Source organism: Rhinopithecus roxellana, chromosome 17 (assembly GCF_007565055.1).
Source record: "Rhinopithecus roxellana isolate Shanxi Qingling chromosome 17, ASM756505v1, whole genome shotgun sequence".
NCBI lineage: Eukaryota > Metazoa > Chordata > Mammalia > Primates > Cercopithecidae > Rhinopithecus > Rhinopithecus roxellana.
The window spans coordinates 80,352,277-80,363,595 of record NC_044565.1 but is presented as its reverse complement, the minus strand read 5'-3'; the positions used below and the strand labels follow the sequence as shown (position 1 = coordinate 80,363,595).

Sequence of the window (11,319 nt, the reverse complement as noted above, 5' to 3'; positions counted from 1 at the left end):
CCTGGGTGACTTCTTTGCTCTGTAGGAAAGTGCAAGTCAAATCTAGGTGAGATAAGAGAGTATAGAGTTTTGTAGTAATTCATTTTTCTTAATGAAGTTCAATCATTCACTTATTTGTTTATTTATTTTTATTTATTTTTTCAATTTGAGAGCAGGTACTGTTTATTAACCAAACAGCTAAGAAAAATAATCATGGTAGACACCTTAGTTCATTCTTTTAATAAGCCTGTTGATCTGGTCCTCCCTGTTGCCAGCATCTCTACCTTCTACAAAATGGGTGGCTTTTTCTTCATTTCGCCTTGTGGAGAAGATGATTTGAAGGGCCACAGGAAGTTATTTCCTTCTTTGAAGTGTTTTCCAACAGTGTAGATCTCATTAATCAGATCCTCCGTGCAGACGATGCCATATTTACCAAGAGATCGATCAATCAAAGCATTATCTGTCAAAGCAATTTGCTTCTTACTGATTTTGCCATAACCACTCTGGTAGATGTGTTCGTTTACTGACTTCAGATTTGGGTACTCCTATGCAATATATGGCTCTACAATCCTCAGCACGTTAACTGAAGCCTTGTTGAGCTTCACAAAGGCTCCACTGAAGATTTGACAAAGGCGAAGAAGCTGCAACAACTTTCGGACCTTTGGGCTCATACCACTGACACCTCTGATCCTGATGACAAATGCCAATTTGGGTTCTTCAGGTACCTAGAAGTTGCCAGCTTTTCTTGCCATCCTTGCCGTTCATATTTCAGTTCTGTACATCTGCCTGTATTCCTTGCGATAGTGCTTTGCTTTTTCATAGATAAGCTTCCTCCTTGCCTTTTGAAGTATCTTTTGGGCAAACGTCTTTCAAAGGCGGTTGATCTTCAGCTCTGCAAAATTCCTTCCCTTTTTCTTAAGGGTTTCTGGCATAGCAGGAACCTTCTTCTTCTTCTCTTCTCCACCCTCCATGGTTCCAGCTGGAAAAAGAGTTCATTCACTTACTTAACAAGTATTTATTGAGATTCTTCTATGTGCTAGCTGTTGTGCTTGGTGGTAGGAATACTGAGAGCTATACTGACAAACACAATAAATCATAGCCCATAAACCATTGGTGTGACATCTGGCAGAGTAAGAGCTGTCCAAGTATGTGCCAAATGACACCCGTTCCATGAAATTATCTTGTCCCCACTGGAAAGAGAAAGACAAAGGAAGAAAGAATAAAGGAAGAAGGAAAGAAAGGAAAAGCAGGGAGAATTACTTTTTCTCAAATTTGGGAAGCACTATACTCTCTGTTTTCATTGTATCATAGAATAATAAATGCTTTGGTATGTTTTCTATAAATAATTGTGCTAGTTTTGTTTAATTTAATAGAATTCTACCTACTAATATTTTGAGAACTAGTTTTCTGTGAAACATTCTTTGAGGAAACTCAGTAGAAATTAGTGTCAAAAACTATCAGGATGGCAAAGCTGCCTTGCCATAGTTGTTGGTGGTCAAGTGTTGCTGCCACTGAGTGAAATCCACCATGGAGCCACTAAGCCTGTCCTCTGTGACTGCCAAACACACTTCATGCAGTGCAGGGGCTCCCTGCTGTACACCTTCCCTGTGAGAAATGGCTCGTCCTGGCTACTCACTCACCTGTTCCAGTTCATTTACTTTCGTAATCCTGGCTTCAAATTTACTTCACCTGGTAGCATTTTCTGAAGCGACATCATTAGAATAAAGGAACACTTTATTATTTAATTTTCTTAAGACAGTAGCAAAGCATGCTTATCAAGAAACACTATAAAATGATAGAAACTGGTAAAAGGAAATAAAAGCCCATCCAGAAATAACTACTGTTGATGTCTTGGTGAGCATCCTCTCAATGTTCTCTCCCTACCTCTATTCTCTCTCTCTCTCTTTCTTTCTCTCTCTCTCACATACACACATCAAAAATGAAATCATCTGAATTTTTTCACTTAATACTATATTGTGACAGGGGTTGTCTTAGCTTTCACTATACTTGCAGTGCCTCACGCAGACAGTGACACTCTGTAACTGCCCAGTGAAGATTTGGTGGGAGGATAACCAGTTCTAAGGCCTCTGCTAGCTCTGAAACTATTTGATCTTTATCAGTCTTTTTTAAAAATCATTCTTTTACTCTGTGAATCTTACATGTGGCAATTTACCCTGTGTTGATTTTTAAAGGATTATTAGATTTTATTTTTTAGAACAGTTTTAGATTTACAGAAAAATTGAGCTCATATTATAGAACCTCCTCTCCCCAGATGTTCTACTGTTTCCCTGTTATTAACATCATGTATTAGTATGGAACATTTGCTACAGTTAATGAAAAAATACTGATACAATATTAATAACTAAAGTTCATAGTTTACATTGAAGTTTATCTTTGTGTTGTACACTGTATTGGTTTTGACAAACGTATAATGTCATATATTCATCATTACAGTATCACAGAGAAAAGATTTATTTCCCTAAAAATACCCTGTGCTTCACTGATTCATCTCTCCTCCCCTCCCGTCTCCCAAGCTCTGGCAACCACTGAATTTTTTTTTCTTTTTTTCTTTTTTTTTTTTTTTTTTACTATCTCCATAGTTTTGCCTTTCCAGAATGCCATCTAGATGGAATCATATAATATGTAACCTTTTAAGATTGGCTTCTTTCACTTAGCAATATACATTTAAGGTTTCTTCATTTTTTTTTATAGCTTCATAGCTCATTTCTTTTTATGAAAAAAAATCATCCCATGTATCTCTATACCACTACTTTTTTTTTTTAGTTGGAGTTTCATTCTTGTTGTCCGGGTTGGAGTGCAATGGCATGATCTTGGGTCACCGCAACCGCTGCCTTCTGGGTTCAAGCGATTCTCCTGCCTCAGCCTCCTGAGTAGCTGGGATTACAGGCATGCGCCACCACACCTGGATAATTTTTGTATTTTTAGTAGAGATGGGCTTTCTCCATGTTGGCCAGGCTAGTCTCGAACTCCCAACCTCAAGTGATCCTCCTGCCTCGGCCTCCCAAAGTGCTGGGATGCGTGAGACACCGCGCCCGACCACCACTACTTTTTAATTCGTTCACCTATTGAAGGACACCCAGTTTTTGGTGATTGTGATTTCACTTATTGCAAAAACTGCTATAAATATTTGTGTGTAAGTTTTTGTGTGGACATACATTTTAAAACCAACTGGACAAAAAACCTAGGAGCATGATTGCTGGAACGTATGATAAAGTTGTGTTTAGCTTTGGAAGAAACTGCCAAACGGTCTTCCAAAGTTGTTGTACAATTTTGCATTCCCAGTAGCAAGAAACAAGAATTCCTGTTTTTCTGTGTTCTTACCAGCATTTGGTACTGTCAGTATTTTTTGTATTTTAGCCTTTCTAATAGGTGTGTAGTATCTCACTGTTGTTTTAATTTGCATCTCCCTAATGACACGATACTGAGCATTTTTCATGTGCTTATTTACCATCTGTATGATTTTTTTAAAAAAGTTAGGTATTGATTCAGGTCTTCGCTCATCCCTCCCTCCCTCCCTCCCTCTCTTCCTTCTCTCCTTCCTTCCTTCCTTCCTTCCTTCGTTCTCCCTCCCTCCCTCCTTCTCTTCCCTCCATCTCCTTCCTTCCTTCCTCTTCTCTCCCTCCCTCCCTCTCCTCCCTCCCTCTTTCTCTCTCCTTCCTTCCTTCCTCCCTCCCTCCTTCCTTCTTTCCTTGCCCCCTCCCTCTTTCCTTCCCTCCCTCCCGCCCTCCTTCCTTCCTTCCCTCCCTCCCTCCCTCCTTCCCTCTCTCCCTCCCTCCTTCCTTTCTTCCTTCTTTCATTCCTCCCTCCCTCCTTCCCTCTTACCTTCCCCCCTCCCTCCCCACCTCCTTCCTTCCTCCCTCCCTCCTTCCCTCCTTCCCTCCTTCCCTCCTTCCTTCCTTCTTTCCTCCCTCCTTCTCTTTCTTTCCTCCCTCCCTCCCTCCCTCTCCTTCCTTCCTTCCTCCCTCCCTCTCCTCCCTCCCTCCTTCTTTCCTTCTCCCTTCCTCCTTCCTCCTTCTCCCTCCTTCTCCTCCCTCTCTCTCCTTCCTTCCTTCCTTCTTTCCCTCCTTCCTCTCTCCCTCCCTCCCTCCTTCCTTCTTTCCTTTCTTCCTCCCTCCCTCTCTTCCTTGCTCTTTCTCCTCCTCCCTTCTCCCTCCCTCCCTCTCCTTCCTTCTTCCCTCCCTCCCTCCCTCCCCCCTCCCTCCCTCCCCCCCTCCCTCCCTCCCTCCCCCCCTCCCTCCCCCCCTCCCTCCCTCCCCCCTCCCTCCCCCCTCCCTCCCTCCCTCCCTCCCTCCCTCCCTCCCTTCCTTCCTTCCTTCCTTCCTTCCTTCCTTCCTTCCTTCCTTCCTTCCTTCCTTCCTTCCTTCCTTCCTTCCATCTTTCCTTCCTTCCTTCCTTCCTTCCTTCTTCTTTCTTCTTTCTTTTACTTATGGATGTCCAAATTTTCCAACATCATTTGTTGAAAAGACTATTCTTTCTTGATTGAACTGCCTTTGTTCCTTTGTCAAGGATTAGTTAACTATATTTGTGTGGGTCTATTTCTGGACTCTCTATTCTGTTCTGAGCTATTTGTCTCTACTTTCTCCAATATCAAGACATTTTGATTACTGGAGCTTGAAGTTGGGTAGTGTCAGTCCTTTTACCTTATTCTTCTTCTGTATTCTGGGGCTAATTTATAAAATAATAAATGGGTCTTTTGCCTTTCCATATAAACTTTTGCTTTTCCATATAAACTTTAGGAGCAGTTTGTTGATAGTAACACAATATGTTGCTGGGATTTTGATTGGGAGTACATTGAATCTATAAATTAAGTTGAAAATAATCAATGTTTTAACAATATTGACTCTTCCTGTTTATGAATATAGAATATCTCTAATATTTAAATACCAAACTTACAGATAAATATTTTGTAAATTTGTATATATGTAAATTTGGATATTTATAGATGATTAAATATCATTTATTTCGATCTTTAAAACTTTATTTCATCAGAGTATTATAGTTTTCCTCACAGATTCTGTATATATATTGTTAGATTTATACCTAGGTATTTCCTTGTGTGTGTGTGCTAATGGAAATGGTATTGTGCTTTTAATTTCTTATTCCAATTGTTCATTGACAGTATATAGGAAAAATTTGTCTTTTATATATTAACCTTATTTCCTGAAACTTTGTTATAATCACTTATTAGTTCCAGGAGGGTTTGTTGTTGTTGTTGTTGTTGTTGTTGTTGCTGCTGTTGAATCTTTGGAATTTTCTATGTAGACAATCATGTCATCTGAAAACAAAAGACAGCTTTATTTCTTCCTTGATAATCTGTATGTTTGTCTCCTTATTTATTATTTCATAAATTATGACTTCCAGTGTGATTTTGAATATGAGCGGTGAGAGGAGACATCCTTGCTTTACTTATGATCTTAGGGGGAAGTATCTAGTTTTTCATTATTACATAAAATGTTAGCTGTAGGGTTTTTTTGTAGCTGTTCTTTATCAAGTTGAGAACGTTTCTCTCTATTTCTACTTTGCTGACAGCTTTATCATGAATGGGTATTGAATTTTTTTGGATGCTTTTTCTGCATCTGTTGATATGAGCATAAGATTTTTCTTCTTTAGGTTGTTAATGTTATAATTACATTAATTGGTTTTAAAATGGTAAGCCAAACTTGCATACCTGGATTAAATTTCATTCAGGCATATTGTATCATTCTTTTTACATATTGTTTTATTTGATTTTCTATCATATCTATATTCATGAGAGATATTGATTGGTCTAAGTTTTTCTTTATTACAATGTCTTTATCTGGTTTTGTTGTTAGGGTAATGTTGGCCTCATAGAATAAGTTAAGAAGGTTTCTTCTGCTTTTATTTTTTAAAGAACTTGTAGGGAATTGTTATTTCTTTAAAAATTGTTCAATTTATTGGTGACATTTGGGCATGGTACATTCTTTTTTTGGAAGGTTATTAACTGTTGATTAAATTTCTTTAATAAATACAGGCCTATTCAGATATTCTGTTCTTTATGGTGAGTTTTTGGATTTTGGTATTAATAGTTTGTATCTTTCAAAGAATTGGTCCATTTCCATCAAGTTGTCAAATTCGTGAGCATAGAGTTGTTCATACATATTTAAAAGTATCATTTTAATGTCCATGGGATCAGTAGCATTGATCCCTCTTTCATTTCTGATGTTAGTAATCTGTGTCTTCTCTTTTTTGCTCTTGGTTAGCCAAGCTAGAAGTTTATCAGTTCTACTGACATTTTCAAAGAACCAGATTTTGGTTTTGTTGTTTTCCCTATTAATTTGTTTTCAATTTCATGATTTCTGTTCTAATTTTTATTGTTTTTTCATTATGCTTGTTGTAGGTTTATATTGCTCTTCTTTTTTAAGTTTCCTGATGTGGGAGCTTAGATGATTGGTTTTAGATCTTTCTTCTTTTCTAATATATGGATATAGTGCTATACATTTTTCTATTTTCTTAGCATGTCAATCACACATCTTAAAAACTGTTTTCTAGTAGTTACCCTAGAGTTTGCTATATACATTTACAACTGATCAAGTCTACTTTCCAGTAACAGTATACCGCTTCCTAGGTAGTACAGTCATGTTATAACAGAGTATTCAAAATTCTTCCCTTCCTTCCCTTATAACATTGCTGCTCTTTGCTTTACTTATCCATATATTATAATCATCCAGTATATTGTTACTATTAGTACTCTGAACAAAATTGTCATCTATTAGATCAGTTAAGAGTAAGAAAAATGAAGAATGTTACTTTCTTCTTCATTTGTTCCTTCTCTGGTTCTCTTCCTTTTTAAAATGTTGATCTGAGTTTCCAATCTATATAATTTTCCTTCACTTGGAAGGCAAGGCAAGTCTTGCACAGGCAAGTCTACTCACAACAAATTCCCTCAATTTTTTGTTTTTCTGAGAAAGTCTTATTTCTCCTTCACTTTTGAAGGATATTTCACTGGATACAGGATTGTAGGTTGGTGGGGTTTTTTTAAATTTTATTTTCAATACTTGAAATATTTCACTCCATTCTCTTCTTTCTTGGATGGTTTCTGAAGATAAGCATGATGTAATTTTTATCTTTCTTCTTCTATAGGTAAGTTGTTTTTTCCTTCAAAATTTTCTCCGTATCTTTGGTTTTCTGCAGTGCAATATGCCTAGGTATACATTTTTAGCTATTTAACGTGTTTAGTGTTCTCTGAGCTTCCTGGATCTGTGGTTTGGTGTTTTTCATTAATTTGGGGAATGTCTCAGCTATTACTATGTCAAATAATCTTCTGTTTCCCTTTCTTTTTCTTCTTTCACCAGTTTCATATCACATATGTTATACCCTTTATAATTGTCCTACAGTTTTTGGGTATTCTGTTTCATATTTTTTCATCCTTCTTTTTCTTTGTATTTTTGTTTTGGGAAGTTTCTATAGACATTTCTTCAGTCTCATTGATTTTTTTCCTCAACTGTGTTCAGTCTAATGATGAGCCCGTCAAATGCATTCTGCATTTCTATGACAATGTTTTTGATTTCTCAGATTTCCTTTTGATTCTTTTTAGATGTCCCATTCCTTGTTTGCATTATTCATCGGTTCTTATACATTGGCTAAATTTCCTTTATATTCTTTAACTTATTAATCATAGTTATTTTAAATTCCCTATCTGATAATCTCAAAATCTGTGTTATAACCAAGTCTTATTCTTATGCTTGTTTTGTCTCTTTAGCCTGTGTTTTTTAAAAATTTCTTTTTAGTATATCTTTTAGTTCTTTGTTGAAAGCTAGACATGATGTGCTGGGTAAAGAAACTGAGATAATTGACTTTCAGAGTGAAGTTTTCTAGTAACAGGCTAGGAGCTGGGTTGTGTTTAAAGCCTTTTGTAGCTGTGGGTGCCAGAGGCTTCACTTTCCTTTATCTTCTTTCCTGTTGTCTTTACATCTCCCCAAGAACTCCTTTTTAAATGGAATCTGGGCTGTGCAGCTCTGTCTTTTGCATTGCACTGTTGTTATACTAGAGCCCTGCTGACATGAGGATAGAGAGTGGGAATAGGGAAGCGTTGTATAATTTTAAGATTAATCCCCCCTTTTAAGAAAGCGGGCCTCAATCTCTGGACTGTGACCTTCAGAAGCATTCCTAGCCCTTTCCCTTTCCTTATGTGAGACAAGAAGGCCAGAGGGGGTTTTAGAGCTGGCTAATTTCTCTTCCCCTAGATCAGATAGGGCTCTGGTAAAGTGATTTCTCTTAGAGCACAGGCTTTTGTTATGAAGAATGCCCTGGGCATGGTTCCCCTCTGTTACTTTTCCCCTGTTGTATTCCCCTGTTGTTTACCCTCCACTACTAGAGATTTTTCCTTCATTCTGCACTGTGAGGATCTGCTGGAGATCCTTGAGGTAAAAACCAGGAAAGCCTGAATATCCCTGCTGCCACCCCAAGGCTGGGCTCCCAGGGTTTTTAAACCTCAAGTAGTCCACACTCTGCCTCCATCAATTCTTCAAAATTACCAAAAAATGTTCCCAGTTACTGACTCTAGTGGTTTCTGCTTCAGGAAAGCTGATCTCAGCTGTGATTTTCTGTATTTATCAGTCTCTCCAGGTTTTGGGATGGGTGATTTGCCCTGCAATTTCACTTCTCTGATGGTTCCAAAAAAAGTTGTTGATTTTTAATTTGTTCAGCTTTTTTTTTTTTCTCATTGTAAAGACAGAAGTGATGACTTCTAAGCTCTTTACATGTAAGAGCTTAAACTGGAAGTCCTCTATTGATTTTTACTTGATCCATTTGACTCTCATTTTTTGAGCACCCTCTGTTGCTAAGACATTACACTAGACCCAGCGTGGGACACAGGCATAGCAAATTCAAGCCTTTATCCTCAGGGGCCATCTGAGGTCATTTTCACAGTGTGTACTTTGCCTCTCAAACTGCGTCAAAGTTCTCCTCTCCTGGTGTGTATCCATATTCTGGCTTCCTTGGGCAAGCACTTCTCGAACAAGTCCCTAGATCCACCTTGTCAAAAGTTCAAGAGTTCTGTTAAGATTTACAATTTTATGTTTGTATTTTAATTATAATACAGTAGTCCCCCATTAACGGTGCTTTTTCTTTCCATGGCTTTAGTTACCCATGGTCTGAAAATATTAAATGGAAAATTCCAGAAATAAACAATAAGTTTGAAATTGCATGCAGTTCTGAGTAGTGTGATGAAATCTTGAGCCCATCCTGCTCTGTCCTGTCCAGGATGTATATTGTCCCTTTGTCCAGCATTTTCACAATGTATTCACCACTCAACCGGTAGCCACATCTCGGCTGTCATGGTATCACAATGCTTGTGTCCAAGTAACCCTTATTTCACTTAATGGCCCCAAAGTACAAGAGTAGTGATGCTGGCAATTCAGATATGCTAAAGAGATGTTGTAAAGTGGTAAAGTGTTCCCTTTAAGTGAAAAGGTAAATGTTCTTGAGTTAATAAGGAAAGAAAAACAATTATATGCTGAGGTTGCTAGGATCCATAGTGAGAACCAACCTTCTATCTGTGAAATTGTGGAGAGAGAAGAAAAAATTTGTGCTGGTTTTGTTGTCATATCTCAAACTTTAACATAGGTATGGTACATACAGAAAAAACAGTATGTATAGTATATATAGGACTCCATACTATCCAAGGTTTCAGGCATCCACTGGGGGTCTTGGAACATACTCCTTGTGGATAAGGATAGACTACTGTATAAAATATAAGACAATTTAAGGGTGTTCTAGACACAGCTCAGCCAACTATGGCCCTTGGACTAAGTTTGACCCACCACCTGTTTATTTGTGAAACAAGTTTGACTGGAACACAGCCATGCCTATGTGTTTACACAATGTCTATGGTGTAGAGTTGAGTAGTTGTGACAGAAAATGTATAGCCCGTGAAGCCAAAAATAATTACCATCTGGCACTTTACAAAAAAAGTTTCCTACCTTTGCTGTAGAAGATCCTCAGATATTATGATCTCATGATTTCAGAGTTGGTGCTTGTGTTTACGATCATGAGGTCAAATAACAATTTCAAATTTAGGTTTCTTGGGTTTTGAAAATAGAAAAGTGGAGATTAATTGAGTTATCATATGGGCAATTTGAGAACAAGCTATGGAACATGCAAAAGGATCTTCCTTGAAGCAGAGAGAACCATGTTTATGTTAGGGGCTGATAGGGTTTGGATCTGTGTCCCCACCCAAATCTCATGATGAATTTTAATTCCCAGTGTTGGAGGTGGGGCCTGGTGGGAGGCGATTGGATCATGAGGGTGCACCCATCATGAATGGTTTAGCACCATCTCCTTGGTGCTGTTCTCTGGATAGTGAGTGAGTGTGTTATCAGCAGATCTGGTTGTTTAAAAATGTGTAGCACCTCCCCCTACACTTTCTTGCTCCTTCTCCAGCCGCATGAACTGCTGCTCCTCCTTTGTCTTCCCTCATGACTGAGGCCTTCTCAGAAGCAGAAGACACTGTGCTTCCTGTATACCCTGCAGAACCTCAATCCAATTAAACCTCATTTCTCTATGAATTATTCAATCTTAGGGTTTTGTTTTGTTTTGTTTTTTTGAGACAGAGTTTCGCTCTTGTTGCCCAGGCTGGAGTGCAATGGTGCAATCACGGCTCACCACAACCCCCGCCTCCCGGGTTCAAGCAATTCTCCTGCCTCAGCCTCCTGAGTAGCTGGGATTGCAGGTATACACCAGCAGGCCCAGCTAATTTTGTATTTTTTGCAGAGACAGGGTTTCTCCATGTTGGTCAGTCTGGTTGCAAACTCCCAACCTCAGGTGATCCACCCACCTTGGCCTCCCAAAGTGCTGTGATTACGGCGTGAGCCACCGTGCCTGGCCAATCTTAGGTATTTTTTTTAAAGCAATGCGAGAATAGACTAATCCAGGGGCCCATACAATGTGGATAGCCTGCCTGTGTATGTACTGACTTTCTCCCATTCAGTAAACAACTGCAGTGATTATGGCAATAGAAAGTTTTTCTATCTGCAATTTCTCTTCCAGAAATAATAAAGGTAGATATACATTTCATGCTGCTTCTGGTAATATCACAATGCTAATCTTAAATTCAACTGAAGCTAATTATCTTTACAGAACAAACAGGTGATATCTCATTAAAATTGGCATTGGAGAATTACTTGTTGGCAGGGTTTTAGTTAAGCATGAGGTCTAAATGTCCTGAACCAGCAAACAAAGCTGTGCCTCAGTCATACCATTTTATACAGTATCTTTATTGTTTGCTCTGGGCAGGAATTCCAGGTTGTCCTTCTTAGGAGGCTTTCCACCGTGTAGACACCCGAGTCCCTGAGTGTTCTT

General features: G+C 38.6%; 1 pseudogene; it reads right to left on the bottom strand.

Annotated features, from left to right (window-relative positions):
• Positions 1–204: 204 nt before the first annotated feature.
• On the bottom strand, positions 205–950 carry LOC115894349 (annotated as a pseudogene).
• Between the last annotated feature and the right edge of the window lie 10,369 nt (positions 951–11,319).